The sequence below is a fragment of the Anolis sagrei genome, chromosome X (assembly GCF_037176765.1).
Source record: "Anolis sagrei isolate rAnoSag1 chromosome X, rAnoSag1.mat, whole genome shotgun sequence".
NCBI classification, from domain to species: Eukaryota; Metazoa; Chordata; class Lepidosauria; order Squamata; family Dactyloidae; genus Anolis; species Anolis sagrei.
In genome coordinates this window covers 83,118,039-83,125,393 of record NC_090034.1, presented here as the reverse complement: position 1 = coordinate 83,125,393, position 7,355 = coordinate 83,118,039, and positions in this window count along the sequence as shown.

The window sequence follows — 7,355 nt, the reverse complement described above, 5'->3', positions numbered from 1 at the left end:
AGGTACCACTTCTGTGGGAAGGTAACGGCGCTCCATGCAGTCATGCTGGCCACATGACCTTGGAGGTGTCTGTGGACAATGGCGGTTCTTCGGTTTTCCCATGTTTTGTGATAGAACCAATTTGGGAATGTAATGTTTAACTGCTGATCTGCTGAACTTGCCGACTAAAAGGTCAGCGGTTTGAATCCAGAGAGTGGGGTGAGCTCCCGCTGTTAGGCCAAGCTTCTGCCAACCTCGCAGTTCAAAAACATGCAAATGTGAGGGTTTCAATAGGTACCACTTCTGTGGGGAGGTAATGGCACTCCATGCAGTCATGCTGGCCACATGGCCTTGGAGGTGTCTGTGGACAACGGCGGTTCTTTGGTTTTCCCATGTTTTGTGATAGAACCAATTAGGGAATGTAATGTTTAAATGCTGATCTGCTGAACTTGCCGACCAAAAGGTCAGCGGTTTGAATCCAGAGAGTGGGGTGAGCTCCCGCTGTTAGGCCAAGCTTCTGCCAACCTCGCAGTTCAAAAACATGCAAATGTGAGTGGTTCAATAGGTACCACTTCTGTGGGGAGGTAATGGCACTCCATGCAGTCATGCTGGCCACATGACCTTGGAGGTGTCTGTGGACAACGGCGGTTCTTTGGTTTTCCCATGTTTTGTGATAGAACTGATTGGGGAATATAATGTTAAACTGCTGATCTGCTGAACTTGCCAACAAAAGGTCGGCGGTTTTAATCCAGCGAGCGGGGTGAGCTCCCGCTGTTAGACCAAGCTTCTGCCAACCTAGCAGTTCAAAAACATGCAAATGTGAGTGGTTCAATAGGTACCACTTCTGTGGGAAGGTGATGGCACTCCATGCAGTCATGCTGGCCACATGACCTTGGAGGTGTCTGTGGACAACGGCAGTTCTTCGGTTTTCCCATGTTTTGTGATAGAACCAATTAGGGAATGTAATGTTTAATTGCTGATCTGCTGAACTTGCTGACTAAAAGGTCGGCGGTTTGAATCCAGAAAGTGGGGTGAGCTCCCGCTATTAGGCCAAGCTTCTGCCAACCTAGCAGTTCAAAAACATGCAAATGTGAGTGGTTCAATAGGTACCACTTCTGTGGGAAGGTAATGGCACTCCATGCAGTCATGTTGGCCACATGACCTTGGAGGTGTCTGTGGACAACGCCGGTTCTTCGGTTTAGAAATGGAGATGAGCATCACCTCCTAGAGTCGTGCTCAACTAGATTTAATATCAAGGGGAAACCTTTACCATTACTATAGTGTGATAGCCCGCTTTTCTCCCCTAAAGGAGCCCCAAAGTGGCTTCACAAGATTGTTCCTCCAGTTGACCAGAGTGCTCCTGAGAATACACAGAGTCCTTTACTGGTGGTGCCATCTGAGGGTAGGGTTTCCTGCTCTCTTCTCGGACGAACAACACCAGCCACACTGCGGCATCGACGTGCCTATTCAATATTTAATCTCCAGGGAAGACTTTTTCTTATTTCATCTGCAATAATCTTGCCCCGGACAGATGGTGCCCTTTTGGCCTAGATAGCCGGCAGGGAGCCCTCGGAGCCGGGAGCTCAAAACATTGGACAAAGCAGGATCAAATGGGGAGTGAGCTTTGAATCTGAGGGTCCCGGACCCTCTTTTCTGCAATGCCCCTTGGGAGAGAAAGAGGACAACTGGGGGCTCTTGGTTAGACAACAGTTGGACGCCTGGTTCAATAGGAATTGTGGGACAAGAAGTAAACAGACCAGTAGGGAGTATGGGTTCTTTTGGGAGAAGTAACCTATTATAATGGTTCAAAGAAAGGTTGGGAAGCACGATGGAGTCATATTGGTTTGAGCTCTAGATGACTCTGGAGACCAGGGTTCGAATCCCCACTTGGCCATAGAAACCTCGGGGCAGCCACACTCTCTTGGCCTCAGAAAAGCCCAGGATAGGTTCATTTTAGGATTGCCTTGAGTCAAAAATGACTTGAAAACACAACATGGGGATCCTCAACATACTTGAAAATCATGAAATTTTAAAATCACATGGTTTTTATTCTGTTTTAACTTTTGTGTCATGTATTTTAACCTGTGCATGTTGTAATATGTATTTTTATGGGCATATGTTAACTATGTGATGGAGCCCCCGGTGGAGCAGTGAGTTAAATGTTGAGCTGCTGAAAGATTGGTGGTTCGAATTTGGGGAGCTGGGTGAGCTCCCGCTGTTAGCCCCAGCTTCTGCTAACCTAGCAGTTAGAAAACATGCAAATATGAGTAGATCAATAGGTACCGCTATGGTGGGAAGGTAACAGCGCTCCATGCAGTCATGCCAGCCACATGACCTTGGAGGTGTCTATGGATAATGCCGCTTCTTCGGCTTAGAAATGGAGATGAGCAACACCCCCCAGAGTTGGACATGACTAGACTTAATATCAAGGAGAAACCTTTACCTTTAAACTATGTGATGCCCCACCTCGAGCTGTCAGGAGAGATGGGTGAAGAATAATAGTAATAATAAAGGAGGTATTGAGTGACTATAAGGAGAAAGGTGGGATAGAAAAAAAGATCATGATGATAGCAATGCAAACAATAGCATTTTGATCCCTATTTCAACTGCTGTGGCCAGCAGTATTTCAGAAGTGTGAAGCATTATGGTGACAAGGAACTTTGTACCCAGTTCTGGGATGCAACCTCCTCCTTCCCTCCCTCCCTCCATCGAATCACTGAGTTGAAAGAGACCTCGTGGACTATGAAGTCAAATCTCCTGCCAAGAAGCAGGAAAACCGCATTCAAAGCATCCCCAACAGATGGCCATCCAGCTTCTGCTTAAAAGCCTCCAAAGAAGGAGCCTCCACAACACTCTGGAGCAGAGAATGACTCTCACAGTTAAGAACATCTAATGTTCAGGTGGAATGTCTTTTCCTGTAGTTTGAAGCCATTGCTACATGTCCTAGTCTCCAGGGCAGAGACTAGGCAGAGACTTCCTTCCTTCCTTCCTTCCTTCCTTCCTTCCTTCCTTCCTTCCTTGAATCGAGTTGGAAGAGACCTTGTGGGCCATCCAGTCCAACCCCATTCTGCTAAGAAACAAGAAAATCATATTCAAAGCACCCTCAACAGATGGCTATCCAGCCTCTGTTTAAAAGCCTCCAAAGACGAAGCCTCCACCACACTCCAGGACAGAGAGTTCCACTGCTGAACACCTCTCACAGCCAGAAAGTTCTTCCTAATGTTCAGGTGGAATCTCCTTTGCTGTAGTTTGAAGCCATTGTTTCACGTCCTACTCTCCAGGGAAGACACTAGGCAGAGACTTCTTTCCTTCCTTCCTTCCTTCCTTCCTTCTCCCTCCCTTCCTTTCTTGAACCATTGAGTTGGAAGAGATCTTGTGGACCATCCAGTCCAACCTCCCAACAAGAAGCAGGAAAATTACATTCAAAGCATCCCCGATAGATGGCCATCCAGCCTCTGCTTAAAAGTCTCCAAAGAAGAAGCCTCCACCACACTCCGGGGCAGAGAGTTCCACTGCTGAACAGCTCTCACAGTCAGAAAGTTCTTCCTAATGTTCAGGTGGAATTTCCTTTCCTGTAGTTTGAAGCCATTGTTACACATCCTAGTCTCCAGGGCAGAGACTAGGCAGAGACTTCCTTCCTTCCTTCCTTCCTTCCTTCCTTCCTTGAATCATTGAGTTGGAAGAGACCTTGTGGGCCATCCAGTCCAACCCCATTTTGCTAAGAAACAAGAAAATCATATTCAAAGCACCCTCGACAGATGGCCATCCAGCCTCTGTTTAAAAGCCTCCAAAGACGAAGCCTCCACCACACTCCAGGACAGAGAGTTCCACTGCTGAACAGCTTTCACAGCCAGAAAGTTCTTCCTAATGTTCAGGTGGAATCTCCTTTGCTGTAGTTTGAAACCATTGTTTCACGTCCTAGTCTCCAGGGAAGACACTAGGCAGATACTTCTTTCCTTCCTTCCTTCCTTCCTTCCTTCCTTCCTTCCTTCCTTCCTTCCTTCCTTCCTTCCTTCCTCCTCCCTCCCTTTCTTGAACCATTGAGTTGGAAGAGACCTTGTGGACCATCCAGTCCAACCTCCCAACAAGAAGCAGGAAAATTACATTCAAAGCATCCCCGATAGATGGCCATCCAGCCTCTGTTTAAAAGTCTCCAAAGAAGAAGCCTCCACCACACTCCGGGGCAGAGAGTTCCACTGCTGAACAGCTCTCACAGTCAGAAAGTTCTTCCTAATGTTCAGGTGGAATCTCCTTGAAGCCATTGTTACACATCCTAGTCTCCAGGGCAGAGACTAGGCAGAGATTCCTTCCTTCCTTCCTTCCTTCCTTCCTTCCTTCCTTCCTTCCTTCCTTCCTTCCTTCGTCCCTTCCGTCCGTCTGTCCGTCCCTCTCCTACTCCCACTTCTTTGTGTATTAATAATAATGTTGTTTCTTACCCGCCTCCCCTCCTGGCTCCAGACTCAATATAGCTGACATTAAAAATCATAGAATGCCTTAAATTAAAAACTAACATATATAAACACTAAAACATACCACACTGTGACTGAGCAAAGCTTGGAAACAGCAGAAAAAGCTTAGTCTGATAACATTAGTGTGCTGAAATGCCCGATAACATTGTGGTTGAATGGGGAAAACAATTAACACAGGTGGATGCTATTAAGTTGTTCATGTTAGAAACCACCTGACGGAGAGAGAGAAAAATGGCACAGAATATTCAGATATTCAGAATATTCCCCAAATGCCATACTGCGTTGCCTCCTTCGAGTTGCATTTCCAAATATTGAATATTTGTGAGATTGACAGGCCTTTGAGGACCGATGTATACAAACCCTCCTTTCCATGCCTTGGGCTTTTGTGTTTATTATTCTGTTGTGCTTTCAAGATCTGCTTTCCTTTTTTGGAGTTTAATCATCCAGCTCCGCATTCTATAAATTTTAGCAATGTGTTTTTTTTAATCTGTTGTAAGTCGCCTTGACATTTGAATTGGGGGTGGAGGGAGGGGGAAAGCAAGAGGATAATATCATCTGACGGATTGTTGGAAATCATATAATTCACAGTACAGTTTGTCTGCAAAGTCTCAATTTGTAGGGAAGTGTGTTTGGCACCTGATTGAATTGGGATTGTGGTCCTTCCTTCTGCAAACAAATCTGACTATTATTCCAAGGGATTAAAAGAAAAGCTGGTGTGGAAATGAGATGGGGATGCTTTAGCAGCAAGTCAGCGGGGAGGAAAAAAGAGCAAAAATCATCTGAAGTGATTCTAAATGGCTGCCGCCTGGCGGACAATGTCTTTTGCACATGGCACATGGCTGGAGCCAGACTGTCGCTCAGCGCAACTGGAAGCACAATTTGCTCGGCTCTGGAGAGCCGTTGGCGTCCACCTGTTTTTGGTGCATCTGTTGTTTCTTGCATTGGTGGCCAGCAGACGCAGCTGGCCTACTAGCCCTATGCACCTCCAAGACAAGGATTATGCAGCGTAGACCAGTGGTTCTCAACCTTTCTAATGCCAGGACCACTTAATACAGTTCCTCATGTTGTGGTGACCCCCAACTATAAAATTATTTTTGTTGCTACTTCATAACTGTAGTTTTTCTACTGTTATGAATCGTAATGTAAATATCTGAAATGCAGGATGTATTTCCATTCACTGGACCAAATTTGGCACAAATACCCAATATGCCCAAATTTGAATATGGGTGGGGTGATGGATTTTGTCATTTGAGAGTTGTAGTTGCTGGGATTTATAGTTAACCTACAATCAAACAGCATTCTGAACTCCACCAATGATGGAATTGAACCAAACTTGGCACACAGTTCTCCCATGACCAACAGAAGATACTGGAAGGGTTTGGTGGGTAGAGTCCTTTGCCTTTGGAGTTGTAGTTCATCTACATCCAGAGATCACTGTGGACTCAAACAATGATGGATCTGGACCAAACTCTACAAGAATGCTCAATATGCCCAAATGTGAACACTGGTGGAGTTTGGGGAAAATAGACCAATACTGGAATTGTTTGGTGGGCATTGACCATGAGTTTTGGAGTTGTATTCAGTGAGTACTGTGGACTCAGACGATAGATCTGGACCAAACTTGGAACAAATACTCAATATGCCCAAATGTGAACACTGGTGGAGTTTGGGGAAAATAGACCTTGAGATTTGGGAGTTGTAGTTGTTGGGATTTATAATTCACCTACAAAGAGCACTCAGAACTCCACCATTGATGGAATTGAATCAAACTTGGCACTCAGAACACCCATGACCAACACAAAATACTGGAAGGGTTTGGTGGGCATTGACCTTGAGTTTTGGAGTTGTAGTTCATCTACATCCGGAGAGTACTGTGGACTCAAACAACGATAGGTCTGGATACGAATACTCAATATGCCCAAATGTGAACACTGGTGGAGTTTGGGGAAAATAGACCTTGACATTTGGGAATTGTAGATGTTGGGATTTATAGTTCACCTACAATCAAAAAGCATTCTGAACCTCACCGACAATAGAATTGGGCCAAAACTGTCACAGAACCCCAATGCCTTGAAGGGAATCACTGGCACGAGCCTCCCTCCAGCCTTGCACTCTCCCTCACCAACACATACATGCCATGCTGACATGCACTGAACACGCCTGCTCTCCCCTCCTTGCTTGGAGTCTCAGAAACATCCCTCCCCTTGGCTGAGAGGCCAGCCAATCACAGTGGGAGGGCTTTTGGTGGGAGGATTCGCAGTCTGTTTCAAAATAGGAAGAGGACAGGCGGAGAGATCTTCAGCCTTCTTTGCCAAAGGGGTTCCTAAGACCATTAGAAATAAATGTTTTCTGATGGTCTTTGGTGACCACTCTGAAACCCCCTCGTGATCCCTCCCCCAGGGGTCCTAACCCCCAGGTTGAGAAATGCTGTTCCAGACAATGGGGGAAGGCAACAGCAAGAGGGAAGGCATAGTCCCACTTTCGTCTGCTTTGGTCAGACCTCTCTAGATATATTGTGCATGTTTCTGGGCAAAGCAATTCAAGAAGGTGATGGACAAGATGGAACGTGTCCAGAGAAGGAAGGCCAAAAGGGTCAACAGTCTGGAAACCAATCTCTATGAGGAACGACTTAAGGAGAGGATAGTATATTTAGCCTGGAGAAGAAAAGGAGAGGGGACACAGCGGCCATATTTAAATATCACTATGTAACACGATTTTTGTTCCTGAGTTATAAATGTTTCCTAATAGGTTCTATCATAAAAACATGGAAACATTTACTAAACGACAAAAACTTTGTTTTTGCATGACATCTTGCAGCACATTTTGCTACAGTTTTTCAAAGAATATCCCCTAGAGCCTCAACCATTTCAACATAGTTTGTGGCCGTCACAAAAACGAAGTTTTTGG